The following is a 20,152-nucleotide window of genomic DNA, read 5'->3' as shown; positions in this document are numbered from 1 at the left end:
ACCGTGGGTGTTTCCCGGCGACGCCTCTGGTTTGGCCATGTAGCCGCCTCCCGGGTCACGTGTCTTTGACGTCACGTTTCCTTGATGACGGCTGCTGGTTTCGGCCTGGATGGTGTCGCTCCTGTGACGCGGTTGACATCTTGGGCATGCGCGGTTTGACAGTGAGGACGCGGATCTTGGCGCCCCTGCACGGGTGTTACGGTGTGAGTTGTTTTTAACTTTTATTGTTATAATTGCACTTTATATGATACACAGGTGACTTCGAGTACATGGATGAGTTGTGAACCAACAATTTAATCACAGTAGAGATTGATAATAAAGCTGTACACACTGTGAATGTACTATGATATATAAATCATCATGTAATTGTATTAGTTAGATTCACTTTACAATGCACAATGCACTTTATTATGTTTTTTATGCTTCTTATGAACTAATCATGTTGTATATTGATTTATTGTCACTTTAAATTTCTTGCTATGGATTGTGGGTATATATACCCTTGTATGACACTGTGTGATATGCTTGAGAAAGACCGCATTGAGACGGTTAAAAACGTTGCAGAGGGAATAAAAGATCCACCTTTTTTCACTTTATCTGGAGTGCTGCCTTATCCTTTTGATGCTTATCTATATATAGCCGCTTGAGCCCACGGCTGAGAGGACGTGCACCGGTTTTTCTGTCTTGTGCTGCTGAGACCCGCATTTTGTTTCTATATATATATATATATATATATATATACAGTGATCAGCAACCTTCACATAGAAGTGAAAAAAGTGTTGGAGGTTGCGTTGCTGATCCATATACATACATATATATATATATATATATACACACACACACACACACTATATATATATATATATATATATATATATATACAGTACATGCCAAAAGTTTGGACACACCTTCTCATTCAAAGAGTTTTCTTTATTTTCATGACTATCACAATTGTAGATTCACACTGAAGGCATCAAAACTATGAATTAACACATGTAGAATTATATACATGACAAAAAAGTGTGAAACAACTGAAAATATGTCATATTCCTGGTTCTTTAAAGTAGCCACCTTTTGCTTTGATTACTGCTTTGCACACTCTTGGCATTCTCTTGATGGACTTCAAGAGGTAGTCACCTGAAATGGTCTTCCAACAGTCTTGAAGGAGTTCCCAGAGATGCTTAGCACTTGTTGGCCCTTTTGCCTTCACTCTGCGGTCCAGCTCACCCCAAACCATCTCGATTGGGTTCAGGTCCGGTGACTGTGGAGGCCAGGTCATCTGGCGCAGCACCCCATCACTCTCCTTCATGGTCAAATAGCCCTTACACAGGCTGGAGGTGTGTTTGGGGTCATTGTCCTGTTGAAAAATAAATGATGTTCCAACTAAACGCAAACCGGATGGAATAGCATACCGCTGAAAGATTCTGTGGTAGCCATGCTGGTTCAGTATGCCTTCAATTTTGAATAAATCCCCAACAGTGTCACCAGCAAAGCATCCCCACACCATCACACCTCCTCCTCCATGCTTCGCGGTGGGAACCAGGCATGTAGAGTCCATCCGTTCACCTTTTCTGCGTCGCACAAAGACACGGTGGTTGGAACCAAAGATCTCAAATTTGAACTCATCAGACCAAAGCACAGATTTCCACTGGTCTAATGTTCATTCCTTGTGTTCTTTAGCCCAAACAAGTCTCTTTTGCTTGTTGCCTGTCCTTAGCAGTGGTTTCCTAGCAGATATTCTACCATGAAGGCCTGATTCACACAGTCTCCTCTTAACAGTTGTTCTAGAGATGTGTCTGCTGCTAGAACTCTGTGTGGCATTGACCTGGTCTCTAATCTGAGCTGCTGTTAACCTGCGATTTCTGAGGCTGGTGACTCTGATGAACTTATCCTCCGCAGCAGAGGTGACTCTTGGTCTTCCTTTCCTGGGGCGGTCCGCATGTGAGCCAGTTTCTTTGTAGCGCTTGATGGTTTTTGTGACTGCACTTGGGGACACTTTCAAAGTTTTCCCAATTTTTCGGACTGACTGACCTTCATTTCTTAAAGTAATGATGGCCACTCGTTTTTCTTTACTTAGCTGCTTTTTTCCTGCCATAATACAAATTCTAACAGTCTATTCAGTAGGACTATCAGCTGTGTATCCACCTGACTTCTCCACAACACAAGAAATCCCACTTATTAAACCTGACAGGGCACACCTGTGAAGTGAAAACCATTTCAGGTGACTACCTCTTGAAGCTCATCAAGAGAATGCCAAGAGTGTGCAAAGCAGTAATCAAAGCAAAGGGTGGCTACTTGGAAGAACCTAGAATATTACATATTTTCAGTTGTTTCACACTTTTTTGTTATGTATATAATTCCACATGTGTTAATTCATAGTTTTGATGCCTTCAGTGTGAATCTACAATTTTCATAGTCATGAAAATAAAGAAAACTCTTTGAATGAGAAGGTGTGTCCAAACTTTTGGTCTGTACTGTATATTGCTGCCAGACACAACAATAGTCCTTAAAATTACTTTTGGGTCTCTAACACCAACCCTGCCTAACAAAAAAATAAAATTCAATACCCTACACTATCTGTCCCTTCTACAGCACAGCTCTCCCTGACTAAGACTAAGTCGAACCATGTGTCATCGGGTGCTTTATAGCACCCGATGACACGTTCCGGCCAGCCAATCACTGTAATGCCAGTAACCAACATAGCTACAGCATTACAGTGACAGTGGCAGTACTTATCTGCACATTTATTGGCTGCGTAGCAGCCAACAAACATGCGGGAAGGAGACTCGAGCATCGCGCTCGAGCACAAGCGGTATTCTTCCGAACATTGCGATGTGCTGAGCATCATGATGCTCGAGCCGAACTGGTGTTCGGCTCAAGCAAGAAAACATTTCCTCTGTCGCTGTACAAACATGTCTGCCTTTTGACTACTATGATATTAACTAAAGGACAATTTACAAAGGGACAAAACAAACTTTTATATGCAACTTTTTTTTGCATTTACCGATATGTTCTTGAAAATATTAGATATTTATGATTGTGAAATCAGTGTAAACTTGTTTCCCTTGAAACCAAGATAATAAATGTCTAATGTGTTCAGAAGTAACATAACCTTTTCTTACTTGTCGTTCTTGATTCTAATGTTTGCTGACAGTCTTTTTTTGTCAATTAGTTTTTAAAGGTCTTTTTTTTTCTCCTGTTATGAATGCATTATGAAAGATGTTGTGTTGGGCATCTGATTCATAAAATAAATTCTGAAGGGTTAAATGACAAAAGATAATTCCCCTTTTTTAAAATATGATTTCAATGAAGTACACAGAAATGTATTTAACCTCTTAACTAGAGTTGAGCGGACACCTGGATGTTTGGGTTCGACGGGTTCGGCCGAACTTCGGAAAAAAGTTAGAGTTCGGGACCCGAACTTGACCCCGAACCCCATTGAAGTCAATGGGGACCCGAACATTTGAGCACTAAAATGGCTGTAAAAATGTCATGGAAAGGGCTAGAGGGCTGCAAATGGTGTCAAAATGTGGTTAAGAGCATTGCAAGTGCTCTGCAAACAAATGTGGATAGGGAAATGATTTAAAATAACATAAAATATGTAAAAATAAAAAATAATAATCTTGATCTAGGAGGACCAGGTCCATATGGAGTAGGAGGTTGAGGAGGTGGTGGATTTGGCGGTGTAGATGGAAGCGGCGGTGGAGGAGGATGAGGTAGCCTACATGGCTTTTTGGTTTTAAATTTTACTTTTTAAAATTAGGGTACACCCCAAAACATTGGGAAATATAACCTGTGATAACCCCCTCAGGTCATGCTAAACACACGTTCAGACAATACACTGGCTGCAGGACAGGCCAGCACCTCCAAGGGGTAAAGGGCAAGCTCAGGCCATGTGCCCAATTTGGAGACCCAGAAGTTGCAGAGGCTGACCCCTGTCAGTCAGTTCGTGTAGGCTTGTGCACACTTACTGCCCCACCATGTCGCACGTCCCCGTGATGTTCACGATCCAATTTGATATCTGCTCTATCAACTTTCGATGTTCTTTTATGCGCCTACCATGGTGATCACTGGTGGCAGGGAATCAGGGTTCCAGGTCAGAGAGAGAGCGTGAGAAAGAGAGACCACATCCAAGGGAGGATTCATTTTTTTCAAATTTAAAATTATAGAGTTGAAATATGGGAGAAATTATTAAAGCATAAAAGTGTGAAAACGTTTCAAAGTTTAAGCATTGAATGAAAGGATGTGGCGCGCATTAATTACTGAATAATATATTAAGTTTTATTCGCTATCAGCTATGCATAGCAGGTGTTTATTCACGTCTAAAATTGTATAATGTCAACCCAAGAATGTGTAACCGCCAGATATCTGAGAAGCTCTGACAGACGTTCTTCAGAACCTCTTGCTTGAGGTTCTTTTGTTTTGCTTTTGTTTTGTTGTCATCTCGTTTCCCTCTCTCAGCTGTCATCTAGTTGCACTGATTGCATCCCTTTAAATCCCTTCCCATACTGCATAACTTTGCGGTTTATACAACTTCCTGTATTGTGTGCATGCTGGATGCTGCAACTGATGCTTCTACAGATAAGTCTGTTCCTTTATTTGTGTTTTCCTTGGCTTGATCCTAGGTGACCCTGACTCCGTCTGTATTAAGTGTAGGGAGCCGGTGGTCGTGTCCCCTCACTGTTGTAGGGTGTTCAGGTGTCATACAGTCGAAGGCACAAGGGCATGCAATTATCTATCATAGAGATCTTTGCATGGGCTGAGAAGTCAGGGAGAGTGCTAGGGCTTTTACAGGGCTCACCCTTATGTTCCTTAGTTTGGGATCAAGTCAGTCGGATCTTTATTTGTTGTCTTCTAGTTTTCTGCAACACCATCCGTGACATTATAAACCGCCAAAACCGTCTTAAGCATGGATCCGGTTTTACTCTTGACTGAACGCATTCAGGCTCTTACACTGGAGGTAGCAGATCTCCGTAGAACTGTATCTCAGTTTCAGGTGACCGGTTTAGCTTGCGTTCATGGAGTTTGTTCTGAGCCTAAGATCTCGCTCCTGGATACGTTCTCCGGGGGTAGTGAGAATCTTGTTTGTTTTAGAGAGGCTTGCAAACTCCATTTTCGCCTACTTCCTCATTCCTCTGGTGATGAGGAGCAGAGAGTGGGGATCATCATCTTGCTGCTCAGGGATAACGCTCAGTCTTGGGCCTTTTCACTGCCGGTGGTGGCACGGCCCCTCCGATCAGTGGATGAATTTTTTGTAGCCCTGGGTCAGATATATGATGATCCGGATCATATTGCTCTGGCTGAATCTAGACTGCGTCTTTTATGCCAGTGTAAACACTCCGCAGAGATATACTGTTCAGAATTTCGGAGTTGGGCAGCTGATTCTGGTTGGAATGATGCTGCACTCCGAAGTAAATTTTGCCATGGTCTTTCAGACGGATTAAAGGATGCATTTGCATTTCATGAGAGACCTGTCTCCTTGGAGTCTGCCATGTCTCAGGCTTTTCATATTGACAGGCGTCTTAGAGAGAGAGGAGAGATCACTCCTTCCTGTCATATTCAGTCCAAGGACAGTGGGTCTGTCTCATTCAGTGCGCAGGGGTCTCAGTCTCTCTCAATCCCCTTAGAGGAGGAGCCCATGCAGCTGGGTTTGCTTGCCTCTAATAATAGAGGATTTAGCTCTCCAGGGAGGGTTTGTTTCTGTTGTGGAGGTATAAATCATTTGGCAAATGTTTGCCCGTCTAGAAGATCCAGGGAGAGTTTTGAGGGTAATAAACAAACAAAAAGAAAGAAATCCTCTAAAAAATTTCCATCTGTTACCATTGGCAAGGTTGATGCGGAAATTGAATCTTTTCCGTTTGATTGTAGTTCCCGTTTTGTCCTACCTGCCAGGGTGGCGCTAGAGAGCAAGAAAATTGTTTGTGAGATTTTTGTAGATAGTGGAGCAGCTGTCAATCTCATTGATAGTCAATTTGCTGTAACACATGATTTCCAGGTATGCACTTTGGGAAAGGACATACCTGTTTTTGCTATTGATTCCGCTCTACTTTCTCAAAAATCGTTAAAAGGCATAGTTCACAATATCCATTTCACTGTGAGTGATGCTCATGTTTAGGGTGTGTCCTGTTTCGTCCTAAGCAGATTACCTACTCTTCTAGTATTGGGGCTACCCTGGCTCACTAAACATAACCCCACCATTGATTGGCAAGCGAGGCAAATAAATGGTTGGAGTGACTTTTGCAGAGAGAATTGCCTCTCGACGTCTCTTTCAGAGGTTTCTACTAAGACTGTACCATCTTTTCTCTCTGAATTTTTGGATGTGTTTTCTTAGAGTGGTGTTCAGGAGCTGCCCCCACACCGGGAGTACGATTGCCCTATTAATCTCATCCCAGGCGCCAAGCTGCCTAAATCTCGCTATGCGTTCTTATATCTCTGAGAGCCTGAGAAAGAGACATATACGACCCTCAAAGTCACCTGTTGCCGCTGTTTTTTTTTTTTTTAAGAAAAAAGATGGTTCTTTAAGACCATGTATGGATTTCAGGGAGCTGAACAGTATCACAATTCGTGACCCTTATCCGCTTCCTCTGATCCCGGACCTGTTTAACCAGATTGTTGGGGCTAAAAAAAATTCCAAGTTGGATTTAAGAGGGGCATACAACCCGGTCAGGGTCAGAGAAGGGGACGAATGGAAGACGGCCTTCAATACCCCTGAGGGCCATTTTGAGAATTTGGTTATGCCTTTTGTTTTGATGAATGCTCCAGCCATCTTCCAACATTTTGTGAACAGCATTTTTTATCATTTAATGGGGAAATTTGTACTAGTGTATCTAGATGCCATTTTGATTTTTTTTCTCCTGATTTCAAAACTTATAGGGACCACCTACATCAGGTCTTGCTCATTCTGCGGGAGAATAAATTGTACGCTAAACTAGAAAAATGTGTGTTTGCGGTTCCAGAAATTCAATTTCTGGGGTTTATTCTCTCGGCTTCTGGTTTTCGCATGGACCCCGAGAAGGTCCGCGCTGTGCTTGATTGGGAGCTTCCTGAGAATCAGAAGGCGCTGATGCGCTTTTTGGTTTTTGCCAATTATTACAGGAAGTTCATTTTGAATTATTCCTCTGTTAAGCCACTCACTAATATGACTAGAAAGGGGGTAGATGTTTCCTCCTGGTCAGTAGAGGCGTGTAAGGCCTTTTCTAGTATCAAGGAGAGTTTTGCTTCCGCTCCCATCTTGGTACAACCTAATATCTCTCTGCCCTTCATTGTTGAGGTGGACGCTTCTGAGGTGGGTGTGGGTGCGGTCTTGTCTCAGGGTCCCTCTCCTGCCAAATGGTGACGTGTGCCTTTTTCTCGAAGAAACTCTCCTCCGCAGAGAGAAATTACAATGTGGGAGATAGGGATTGTTGGCCATCAAGTTAGCTTTTGAGGAATGGCACCATTGGCTAGAGGGAGCCAGACATCCTATTGCCGTGTTTACCGACCGTAAGAATTTGGCCTACTTGGAGTTAGCCAAGCGTCTGAACCCGAGACAGGCCAGATGGTCTTTGTTCTTTTCAAGGTTTAATTTTGTTGTCACGTTCCGCCCTGGGGTTAAGAATGTGAAGGCGGATGCCCTGTCACGTTGTTTTCTGGGAGGGGGGAACTTTGAAGACCCGGGTCCCATTTTGGCTGAAGAGGTGGTTGTCTCTGCTCTTTATCCTGAATTGGAGGCAGAGGTTCAGGCAGAGGCTCCTGATCTTTGTCCTCCTGGGAGGTTGTTTGTGCCTCTCGCTCTACGACACAAGGTTTTTAAGGAGCACAACGATACTGTCCTTGCTGGGCACCCGGGGGGTAGAGCCACAGTGGATCTCATTGCTCGGAGATTCTGGTGGCCAGCTCTTCGTAAGTCGGTTGAGGGTTTTGTGGCAGCCTGCGAGACCTGCCAAGGTCCCTCATTCATGGCCATCAGGTCCCCTCCTCCCGTTACCCATTCCTTCCCGTCCTTGGACACATCTGTCCATGGATTTTATTACGGACCTACCTCGTTCCTCGGGGAAGACTGATTCTGGTGGTGGTGGACCGTTTTAGCAAAATGGCACATTTCATTCCTTTTCCTGGGTTGCCCAATGCTAAAACGCTGGCGCAGGCATTTATTGATCACATTGTCAAGTTGCATGGTATTCCTTCAGACATAGTCTCTGATAGAGACACGCAGTTTGTTTCCAGATTCTGGAAGGCTTTCTGTTCTCTCTTGGGGGTTCGGTTGTCATTCTCTTTTGCTTTCCACCCGCAGTCGAATGGCCAGACAGAGCGCGTCAATCAGAATCTGGAGACATATCTGCGCTGTTTTGTGGCGGAGAATCAGGAGGATTGGTGTTCTTTTTAGTCACTTTCTGAGTTTGCTTTAAATAACCGTTGTCAGGAGTCCTCTGATAAGTCACCATTTTTTGGTGCATATGAGTTTCATCCAAGTTTGGGACATTCTCTGGAGAGGGGTCTTCTGGTTTACCTGATGAGGAGAGATTCTCCTCGTCTTTGTCATCTATTTGGCAAAAGATTCAGGATAATCTAAAGAGCATGAGTGAGAGATATAAGCGTGTGGCAGATAAGAGATGTGTGCCTGGTCCGGACCTCAATGTTAGTGATCTGGTGTGGTTGTCTACTAAGAATATCAAATTGAAGGTTCCCTCCTGGAAGTTGGGTCCTAAGTTTATTGGGCCTTGCAAAATCTTGTCCGTCATCAATCCTGTTGCCTACCGTCTTGATCTTCCTCAGACTTGGAAGATCCATAATGTTTTTCAGAAGTCCCTATTAAAACCTTATGTCCAACCCACTGTACACTCCTCTTTGCCCCCTCCTCCGATTGTGGTTGATGGTAATCTTGAATTTCAGGTCTCTAGGATTGTGAATTCTCGTATTGTCCGCGGTTCTCTCCAGTACCTCGTTCATTGGGAGGGTTATGGTCCTGAGGAGAGGATGTAGGTCTGTCATGGAACCATGAACCAGACGTACAACAAGAGATGAGTGGAAATAAGAAGGCTTTATTGAAAATAAAGCTGTAAGGCAAAAGTCCAAACGGATGGCTAAACCGAAGCAGGGTCTTGCGAAACCAGGGATCAGGAACCAGAAGGGTAGTCAGACGAAGCCAGGATCAGGAATCAGCAGGGTAGTCAGACGAAGCCAGGATCAGGAATCAGCAGGGTAGTCAGACGAAGCCAGGATCAGGAACCAGAAGCAGCAGCAGTCTTAGAAGCATGTGAGCACAGGAGGACCAAGCAAGGAACTGAAGCCACAGACCTCCTATATATATATGAGCTAGGCATCCAGCTCCTCCCAGTGGGAAGGAGGAGCCGCAGGGTGGGAGGCTACAAGAAACCCAGAAACCAAGATGGCCGCCAGCACATGTCAAACGAAGGAGGACAGCAAGGAGGTAAGACCATGACAGAACCTCCCCCTCAAGGGCCCCTCCTCCGCGGAGTAAGGAACGGTTTCTGAGGGAAGCGTGCGTGGAAGGCTCGGAGCAAGGCAGGAGCATGGACATCTGCGGAGGGAACCCAGGAACGCTCCTCTGGACCATAACCACGCCAATGGACCAAAAACTGCACCCGGCCGCGGACCAGGCGTGAGTCCAGGATATTGCTCACCTCATACTCCTCACGATTGCCCACTTGGACCGGACGAGGCCGAGGAATCGAGGAAGTGAAACGATTACACACCAGTGGCTTCAACAGGGAGACATGAAACACGTTGGAGATCCGCATGCCAGGAGGAAGCGCAAGGGCATAGGCTACCGGGTTTACCCTGCGAAGCACTCGGAAGGGACCAACAAAGCGAGGCGCCAGCTTGGGAGTGGGCACTCGAAGGTTGAGGTTGCGGGTGGACAACCATACGCGGTCTCCGACCTGGTAGGAAGGAGCGGGCGCTCGTCTGCGATCAGCCTGGAGTCTCTGGCGCTGCGCAGAGACCTCAAGGGACCTCTGGATCTGTACCCAAGAAGCACGTAGGACGGAAAGGTGATCCTCCACAGCCGGAATATCCTGGGGAGAGAATACCTCCGGTAACACGGCAGGTTGGAACCCATAATTGGCCATGAAGGGAGACGTCCCAGAGGAAGAGTTCACCGCCGTGTTCCTGGCAAACTCAGCCCAAGGCAGGAGGTCAACCCAATTGTCTTGGTGATCGGAGACATAGCAACGAAGGAATTGCTCCAAGGCCTGATTGGATCGTTCTGCGGCCCCATTGGACTGAGGGTGGTAGGCCGAGGAGAAAGAGAGATGAATCCCCAACTGGGAGCAAAAGGCGCGCCAGAACCTGGACACAAACTGACTCCCCCGATCCGACACAATCTCCTTGGGCAAACCGTGCAACCGGAAGACCTCCCTGGCAAAAATCGAGGCCAACTCTTGTGCAGAGGGTAACTTCTTAAGAGGAACACAGTGGCACATTTTGGAAAACCGATCCACTATCATGAGAATGACCGTATGGCCTCGGGATGCAGGGAGGTCCACAATGAAATCCATCCCCAGGTGTGACCATGGACGCTCCCCGGTGGCTATGGGTTGCAAAAGGCCCAACGGAAGGTGCCGAGGGGACTTACTCTGGGCACAAACGGAGCATGCCGCTACATATGCGGCGATGTCGGAACGTAGAGAAGGCCACCAGAACAGACGTGAAACAGCCCAGGACAGCTGATTCTTTCCAGGATGCCCCGCGGCCTTGGAGTTATGGTAGGTTCGCAACAACCGAGTGCGCAACTCCTCAGGTACAAAACACCTGCCGTTGGGTCTCCCAGAGGGAGCACCAGATTGAGCCGCCAAAATCTGCTCACCCAGGGGAGAGGTCAGGCTGGTGCGAATGGCGGCCAGGATCTGATTCGGAGGTATGACCGAAGTCGGAATCGACTCCTCCCAGACAGCTCGGAGTACTGCCGTGATAAGGCATCCGCTCTGATGTTCTTGGAACCGGGTAGGTAGGAGACCACGTAATTAAAACGTGACAAGAACAGAGCCCATCTGGCCTGACGTGGTGTCAATCTCTTGGCCTCAGAGAGGTAGGTCAGATTCTTGTGGTCCGTCAGGATGAGAACCGGAACCACCGAGCCCTCGAGCAAGTGCCTCCATTCTTTAAGGGCCTGCACGATGGCCAATAACTCCCTGTCACCAATCTGGTAGTTGCACTCCGCGGAAGACAGTTTCCGGGAGTAAAACCCACAAGGAAGCAGAGGACCCTCTGGTGTTCTACGCTGAGACAGGAGGGCGCCTACTCCCGTCTCAGACGCGTCCACCTCGAGGACAAACGGCAACCCAGGGTTGGGATGCGACAGAATCGGAGCCGACACAAAGGCGGACTTTAGAGCCTCAAAAGCTCGGATGGCCTCGGGCGGCCAGACCTGGGGATTACTGCCCTTCTTGGTCAGATCCGTGAGAGGCTTGGCTAGCCTGGAAAAGTCCCTGATGAACTTCCGATAATAATTGGCGAAGCCGAAAAAGCGCTGCAGGGCACGAAGACCACTGGGCTGGGGCCACTGTAAGACAGCCGAAACCTTCTCAGGATCCATGGAGAACCCCTCAGCAGAAATGATGTAACCTAAGAAGGTTACCTGGGATCGGTGAAATTCGCATTTCTCAAGCTTACCGAACAGCTTGTTCTCTCGTAACCGTTGCAACACTCGTCTGACATCCAGAATGTGGGCCTCCATGGATTCAGAATATACCAAGATGTCATCCAAATAGACCACCACACACTGCTGCAACAGGTCACGGAAAACATCGTTGATGAATTCCTGGAAGACTGCGGGCGCATTGCACAACCCAAAGGGCATAACCAAGGATTCATAATGACCGGTCCTGGTGTTAAACGCGGTCTTCCACTCATCGCCCGCCTTGATCCTTACCAGGTTATATGCCGCCCTCAGGTCGAGTTTGGTAAAGACTGTGGCCCCTTTGAGGCGATCGAACAGCTCGGAAATCAAGGGTATCGGGTAAGCGTTCTTGATCGTGATGCGATTGAGACCCCTGTAATCGATGCAAGGCCTCAACTCACCGCCCTTCTTTTTCACAAAGAAAAATCCAGCCCCTGCCGGGGACGAGGATTTACGAATGTGTCCGCGTGAAAGTGCCTCCCTCACGTACTCCTCCATGGCCTCATTCTCCGCTACCGACAGTGGATAGCACCAGATTGTAACTCTATGGCACAATCGTATGGGCGGTGCGGAGGTAGGGCAACCGCACGCACCTTATCGAATACATCCCGGTACTCCTCGTATTCAGGAGGCAACAGAGAGTCCGAGGAAGTACACAGCAACTTGACAGGCCCATGGATGCAACTAGCCCCACACTGCGGTGACCACGAGAGGATCTCGGCCGATTTCCAATCGAAAGTCGGATTATGCTTCTGGAGCCAGGGGTACCCCAAGACCACCGAGTAGTGTGGAGACGAAATAACCTGGAGACAGACCGACTCTCTGTGAACGGCACCAATGGCCATCCCCACTGGAAGGGTCTCATGAGTCACGTGTGGCGGCAGAAGGGGTCTGCCGTCTATCGCCTCAAGAGCCAGTGGGGAACCTCGAGGCTGCAGAGGAATGGAATTGGCGGCAGCGAACACACTATCAATGAACAAACCACCAGCACCAGAGTCCACCAACGCCTGGGTCGTCACCGAGCCCCCGACCCAGGAGAGGACAACAGTAATCAGTGGTTTGTCAACACGGGAAACCGGGGACGAGGAGACTCCACCCAAGATCTGCCCCCGACAGGATCTCAGGTGCGAGCGTTTCCCGGACGGTTCGGGCATGCCAACCGAAAATGCCCACCGAGACCACAGTACATGCATCGGCCCTCGCGTCTCTGGAGTACCCTCTCCCCCTCGGACAGGCGAGCAAACCCCAGCTGCATGGGTTCACCCCCAGACAAGTCATCCCCAGGAGGCGTGGGAGGAGAGGGAGGCACGGGTGGGACAGCAAACGTAGGCGCCAATCTGTTAGAAGGCCTCCGCAGGCTCTCCTTAAAGGAAGGTCTCTCCCTGAGTCTGGTGTCAATCAAAATCAGGAAAGAAATAAGAGACTCGAGCTCCACTGGTAGGTCCTTAGCTGCAACCTCATCCTTCAAGGCATCCGAGAGACCATGAGAGAAAGCAGCGACCAGAGCCTCATTATTCCAGCCCACCTCTGCTGCCAGGGTACGAAACTCAATGGCGTATTCAGCTACGGATCGTGAACCCTGTCTGATGGACATAAGGAGCTTCGCAGCAGAGGCAGCACGAGCCGGCACATCGAATACCTTCCGAAGAGAAGCAACAAAACCAGAAAACTCGGCAACCACCGGATTGTTGTTCTCCCATAAAGGGCTGGCCCAGGCCAAGGCCTTGTCCGAGAGCAGCGAGATCAAGAAGCCCACCTTTGATCTCTCAGTAGGAAAGGCATGTGGCAGCAACTCGAAGTAAATGCCCACCTGGTTAAGGAAACCTCGGCACTGAGTTGGCTCTCCCCCAAAGCGCTGTGGAAGGGGGGCAGAACCGGTCATACCCCGAAACACCGCAGGCGCAGCAACAGGTGTCGGGGTAGACTCTGGCGCAACAACCGGAGCGGCAGTAGGAGCGGGCCCAGGAGCGACAACCGACCCATCGGCAACGGAAGCTAAATGAGCCGTGCGTTCAAGCAGGGTTTGCAACGCCACAGCGAACCGACCCAACAGGTGATCCTGCTGATCAAGTCTGGCAACCAGCGTAGGTAGCGAGGATGGCCCTGTACCGTCAGAATTCATGGCTTGGTCCTAATGTCATGGAACCATGAACCAGACGTACAACAAGAGAGATGAGTGGAAATAAGAAGGCTTTATTGAAAATAAAGCTGTAAGGCAAAAGTCCAAACGGATGGCTAAACCGAAGCAGGGTCTTGCGAAACCAGGGATCAGGAACCAGAAGGGTAGTCAGACGAAGCCAGGATCAGGAATCAGCAGGGTAGTCAGACGAAGCCAGGATCAGGAATCAGCAGGGTAGTCAGACGAAGCCAGGATCAGGAACCAGAAGCAGCAGCAGTCTTAGAAGCATGTGAGCACAGGAGGACCAAGCAAGGAACTGAAGCCACAGACCTCCTATATATATGAGCTAGGCATCCAGCTCCTCCCAGTGGGAAGGAGGAGCCGCAGGGTGGGAGGCTACAAGAAACCCAGAAACCAAGATGGCCGCCAGCACATGTCAAACGAAGGAGGACAGCAAGGAGGTAAGACCATGACAGGGTCCCAGTGACGGACATTAAGGCCACTTGTCTCATCAGGGCTTTCCATAGGTCCCATCCTGAGAAGGTGGGCTCTGAGTGTCCGGAGTCCACTCGTAGAAGGAGGGGTACTGTCACCGCCAGATATCTGAGAAGCTCTGACAGACGTTCTTCAGAACCTCTTGCTTGAGCTTCTTTTGTTTTGCTTTCGTTTTGTCATCTCGTTTCCCTCTCTCAGCTGTCATCTAGTTGCACTGATTGCATCCCTTTAAATCCCCTCCCATATTGCATCACTTTGCGGTTTATACAACTTCCTGGATTGTGTGCATGCTGGATGCTCCAACTGATGCTTCTACAGATAAGTCTGTTCCTTTATTTGTGTTTTCCTTGGCTTGATCCTAGGTGACCCTGACTCCCTCCGTATTAAGTGTAGGGAGCCGGTGGTCGTGTCCCCTCACTGTTGTAGGGTGTTCAGGTGTCATACAGTCGAGGCACGAGGGAATGCATTTATCTATCATAGAGATCTCTGCATGGGCTGAGAAATCAGGGAGAGTGCTAGGGCTTTTACAGGGCTCACCCTTATGTTCCTTAGTTTGGGATCAAGTCAGTCAGATCTTTATTTGTTGTCTTCTAGTTTTCTGCAACACCATCCGTGACAGAATGTAACAGAAAAATTATTGAACTTTATTAAGCTGTCAACCAGGTAGAGGAGTGGTACATCACACTCAAAAATTTGTTAATTTTACCATAAAATGGAACTGACAATTTATTTTTTATTTTTTACCGGTCTACTAGGTATAGCAGTGGTACTATACACACCAAAATTGGTGAATTTCACCCTAAAATGTAAATGACAATAAAAAAAAATTTAACCGTCCTACTAGCTATAGCAGTTGTACTATACACCAAAAAAATTGTGAATTTCACCCGAAAATGTAAATTATAATTATTTTTTTTGTTTAACCTGTCTACTAGGTATAGCAGTGGTACTATACAACCAAAAATTGGTTAACTTAACCAGAAAATGTTAATGCCAATTTTTTTTTTTAACCGGCCTAAGCACCCAAAAATTGGTGAATTTCACCAGAAAAGAGTAGGTGGAAGCGGCGGTGGAGGAGGACGAGATAGCCAACACGGGTTTTTGGTTTTAATTTAATTTTGTAAAATTAAGGTACACTCCAAAAGAGTGAAATATCCAAAATACAAACATGAGCAATTGCGCTGCATGGCTGCTTAGTGCTGGTATACATGTCTATTCTGCACAAGTCCTGAGGGATCCATGTCTGGTTCATTTTAATGAACGTGAGCTTGTCCACATTGGCTGTGGACAGGCGGCTGCGCTTGTCTGTGATGACGCCCCATGCCATGCTAAACACACGTTCAGATAATACACTGGCTGCAATGTAGGCCAGCAAATCCAAGGCGTAAAGGGCAAGCTCAGGCCATGTGCCCAATTTGGAGACCCAGAAGTTGAAGGGGGCAGACCCGTCATTCAGTACCTGTAGGCGTGTGCACACATACTGCTCCACCGTTCCATATCAGCTGGTGGTGCTGGTTGTTGTGGCGTACTGACAAAGCTTTTCCACATTTTGGCCATGCTAACCCTGCCTTCTGAGGTGCTGGCGGTACGCCAGCTGCATTGGCGACCTCTTCCTCATCCTCTGCCTTCGCCTTGTGCTTCCACTGTGTCCCCGCTCTCAGGTAGGAATGTCATCAGCAGCGCGTCTACCAGCGTGCTCTTGTACTCGCGCATCATACGAACACGCTCCAGTGATGGAATTAAGGACGGTACGTTGTCCTTGTAACGGGGATCCAGCAGCGTGGCCACCCAGTAATTAGCACAAATTAGAATGCGGTTGTTGCGGAGACACTGCAGCATGTAATCGCTCATGTGTGCCAGGCTGCCCAGAGGCAACGAAAAGCTGTCCTCTGTTTGAGGTGTATCATCTGTGTCCTCTGTATCCCCCCATCCACGCACCAGTGATGGACATGAGCTGGTCTGGGTGCCACTCTGCTGTGTACATGGTTCCTCCTCCTCCATCTCCTCCTCCTCATCCTCCACCTAGTCATCCTCCTGAACTGTGCCCTGGCTGGACAATTGTGTACCTTGGGTTTGTGGGTGCAGGAACTCACCCTCGGAGCCACTTGGGAATGACTGGCCGGAAACCCTACGAAATGATCCCTCTTCCTCCTCCTCCTCCTGTGCCACATCCTCTTCCATCATCGCCAGGAGCATTTTTCAAGGAGGCATAGAAGTGGGATAGTAACGCTGAGAACGGCGTTATCGGCACTGACCATGTTGGTGGAGTACTCGAAACAGCGCAACAAGGAACACATTTCTCAAATGGAGGCCCAGTCATTGGCGGTGAAGTGGTGCTGTTCCGCCAAGCGACTCACCCGTGCGAGCTGCAGCTGAAACTCCACTATTGCCTGCTGCTGCTCGCACAGTCTGGTCAGCATGTGCAAGGTGGAGTTCCACCTTGTGGGCACGTTGCATATGAGACGGTGAGCGGGAAAGCTGAAGTTACGATGCAGCGCTGACAGGCGACCAGCAGCTGGGTGAGAACGCCAAAAGCGCGCACAGACGGCCCCTCACTTTATGCAGCAGCTCTGACATATCGGGGTAAGTTTTAAGGAATCTCTGCACCACCAAATTCAGCACATGCACCAGGCAAGGGATTTGCGTCAAACCGGCTAGTCCCAGAGCTGCTACGAGATTTCGCCCAATATCGCATACCACCAGGCCGGGCTTGAGGCTCACTGCCACAAACCACTCATCGGTCTGTTGTTCAAGGCCCGTCCACAGCTCCTGCGCGGTGTGGGGTTTGTCCCCAAACAGATACGTTTTAAAACTGCCTGCTGTCGTTTACCCCTGGCTGTGGTGAAGGTGTTATGCTGACCGGATGAGGAGCTGGTAGAGGATGAGGAAGCAGAGTAGGAGGAGGAAGCAACAGCAGTCAAACTGAAGCGCCCTGCAATCCTTGGTGGTGGAAGAATATGCGCCAAACTGCTATCCGCCTCAGGCCCAGTCGCCACTGCATTTACCCAGTGTGCTGTTATGGAGATATAACGGCCCTGACCGTGCTTACTGGTCCACGTATCCGTAGTCAGGTGCACCTTGCCACAGAAGTCGTTGCGCAGTGCACACCTGATTTTGTCCCCTACTTGTGAAGGGAAGGGATGGCTCGCCTTCAAAAGTAGTGGCGGCTGGGCACGACGTACTGTGTGACAGCCAGCGCCATAAGGCCTTTAAAACTATCCGTCTCCGCCAGACGGAATGACAGCATTTCAAAGGCCAGTAATTTAGAAATGCTGGCATTCAGGGCTAGGGATCGTGGGTGGGTAGTGGGGTACTTCCTCTTCCTCTCCAGCGTTTGGGAGATGGAGAGCTGAATGCTTTCGTGGGACATTGTGGAGATGCTTGGTGACCCAGGTGTTGGTGTTGCTGGCAGATCCTCTGTTTGCGGTGTGGCAGGTGGCACTGTCACTCCAGAGGTGGATAAAGAGGCATAGACTGCAGCAGAAGAGGAAGCAGGAGGAGCCAGAGACCTTTCTTGGTTTTTGAGGTGTCTACTCCACTGCAGCTCGTGCTTTGCATTTAAATGCCTGGTCATGCAGGTATTGCTCAGGTTGAGAACGTTTATGCCTCGCTTCAGGCTCTGATTGCACAGCGTGCAAACCACTCGTGTCTTGTCGTCAGCACATTGTCTGGAGAACTGCCACTCCAGGTAACTCCTTGGAGCTGGCTTTTGTGTGCTCGGTCCCTTGATGCGGTGGGCAGTTGGAGGTGTACTGTCTAGAGGACGGCCGCTCCGCTTTCGCACCCTGCTCCCTCTTCTGCTGTGCTGGAGGCTCTGTGCGACCACCGCCTCTTCCTCCAAACTACATAGGTCACTCGCATGATCTTGATTCCATGTGGGGTCGAGGACCTCATCGTCCTCCACATCATCTTCCACCCAGTCTTTACCCCTGCCTTCCTTGTTGGTCTGCACACTTTCGAAAAATCCAGCAGTTGGCACCTGTGTTTCGTCATCATCCGAGACGTGCTCCGATGGTCCTCCCATGTACTCATCTTGAAAGATAAGTGGTTGGGCCTCGGTGCACTCAATCTCTTCCACTTCTGGGGAAGGGCTAGGTGGATGGCCCTGGGAAACCCTGCTAACAGAGTCATCAAAAAGCAGAAGAGACTGCTGCATGACTTGGGGCTCAGACTGCTTGGCTGATTTGCAAGGGGGTGAAATGAAAGACTGATGGACATCGGCTGCAGGTGCCAACTGTCGTCTTTCAGCAGGAGACTGGGTTGATAACAATGTGAAGGAACTGGATCCACTGTCAGCAACCCAATCTACTATCGCCTGTACTATCGCCTGTACTTACCTCACCATTCGTAGAGCAGCATTAGGCCCAACCAAATACCGCTGCAGGTTTTGTCGCCTACTCGCACCTGAGGAAGGGGTTTTACTTGTGCGTGTAGCTGGCACAGATCGACTACGTCCTCTCCCTGCAACAGGATCTCCACCAGCAGCACCACGACCTGGGCCACATCCCTTATTTGACGCTTTCCTCATATATTTCGAATTTAGGATCTTGCCCTAAATGGGTGTTTAATTAATAGTAGAATAGAACGACAGTAAGTAAAGGGTGTATCTCACACTGTCTGAACCAGTGTAGGCCTGAAGTAAATATTTCTTTGCCCAAAATGGCTGTATTTCAAATCCCTTAAAGGGCTTCTGTCACCCCACTAAACCGTTTTTTGTTTTTGTTTACTTCTAATCCCTATACTGCGATTTATGCCTACATAATCTAATTAATTATTTCGGTTCAGTAGATTGTCTTAAAAACGTGCTTTTAAAATATGCAAATTACCTTGCTACCAGCAAGTAGGGCGGCTACTTGCTGGTAGCAGCCGCATCCTCCGATCCTAAAGACGCCCCCTCCTCATGTTGATTGACAGGGCCAGGGAACGGGATCGTTCTCTGCTGGCCCTGTTTGCATTCAAAATCTCGCGCCTGCGACGTACCTGTCTTCAATCTGCGCAGGCGCACTGAGAGGCGGACTCTCGCTCGGCCGCTCCATCCTCAATGCGCCTGCGCCGGGTGCAGATGTGACGTCATCGGCGCAGGCGCATTGAGGATGGAGCGGCCAAGCGAGCGGCCGCCTCTCAGTGCGCCTGCGCCGACTGAATACCGTTACGGCACAGGCGCGAGATCTTGATAGCAGACAGGGCCAGCAGAGGACGATCCCGTTCACTGGCCCTGTCAATCAACATGCGGAGGGGGCGTCTTTAGGATCAGAGGATGCGGCTGCTACCAGCAAGTAGCCACCCTACTTGCTGGTAGCAAGGTAATTTGCATATTTTAAAAGCATGTTTTTAAGACAATCTACTGAACCGAAATGATTAATTAGATTATTTAGGCATAAATCGCAGTATAGGGATTAGAAGTAAATAAAATAAAAAAGAAAACGGTTTATTGGGGTGACAGAAGCCCTTTAATCAAACCCCTGTATGTAGAGGGTGTATCTCACAGGGCCTGAACCAGTGTAGGCCTGAAGCAAATATTTATTTCCACAAAATGGCTGTATTTCAAATGGCTGTATTTCAAATCCCTGAATCAAACCCCTGTATGTAGAGGGTGTATCTCACACGGTCTGGACCAGTGTAGGCCTGAACTAAATACAGGGAGTGCAGAATTATTAGGCAAGTTGTATTTTTGAGGATTAATTTTATTATTGAACAACAACCATGTTCTTAATGAACCCAAAAAACTCATTAATATCAAAGCTGAATATTTTTGGAAGTAGTTTTTAGTTTGTTTTTAGTTTTAGCTATTTTAGGGGGATATCTGTGTGTGCAGGTGACTATTACTGTACATAATTATTAGGCAACTTAACAAAAAACAAATATATACCCATTTCAATTATTTATTTTTACCAGTGAAACCAATATAACATCTCAAC

This window comes from Bufo gargarizans, chromosome 2, assembly GCF_014858855.1.
Source record: "Bufo gargarizans isolate SCDJY-AF-19 chromosome 2, ASM1485885v1, whole genome shotgun sequence".
Classification (NCBI taxonomy): Eukaryota; Metazoa; Chordata; class Amphibia; order Anura; family Bufonidae; genus Bufo; species Bufo gargarizans.
This window is presented reverse-complemented; position numbering follows the sequence as displayed.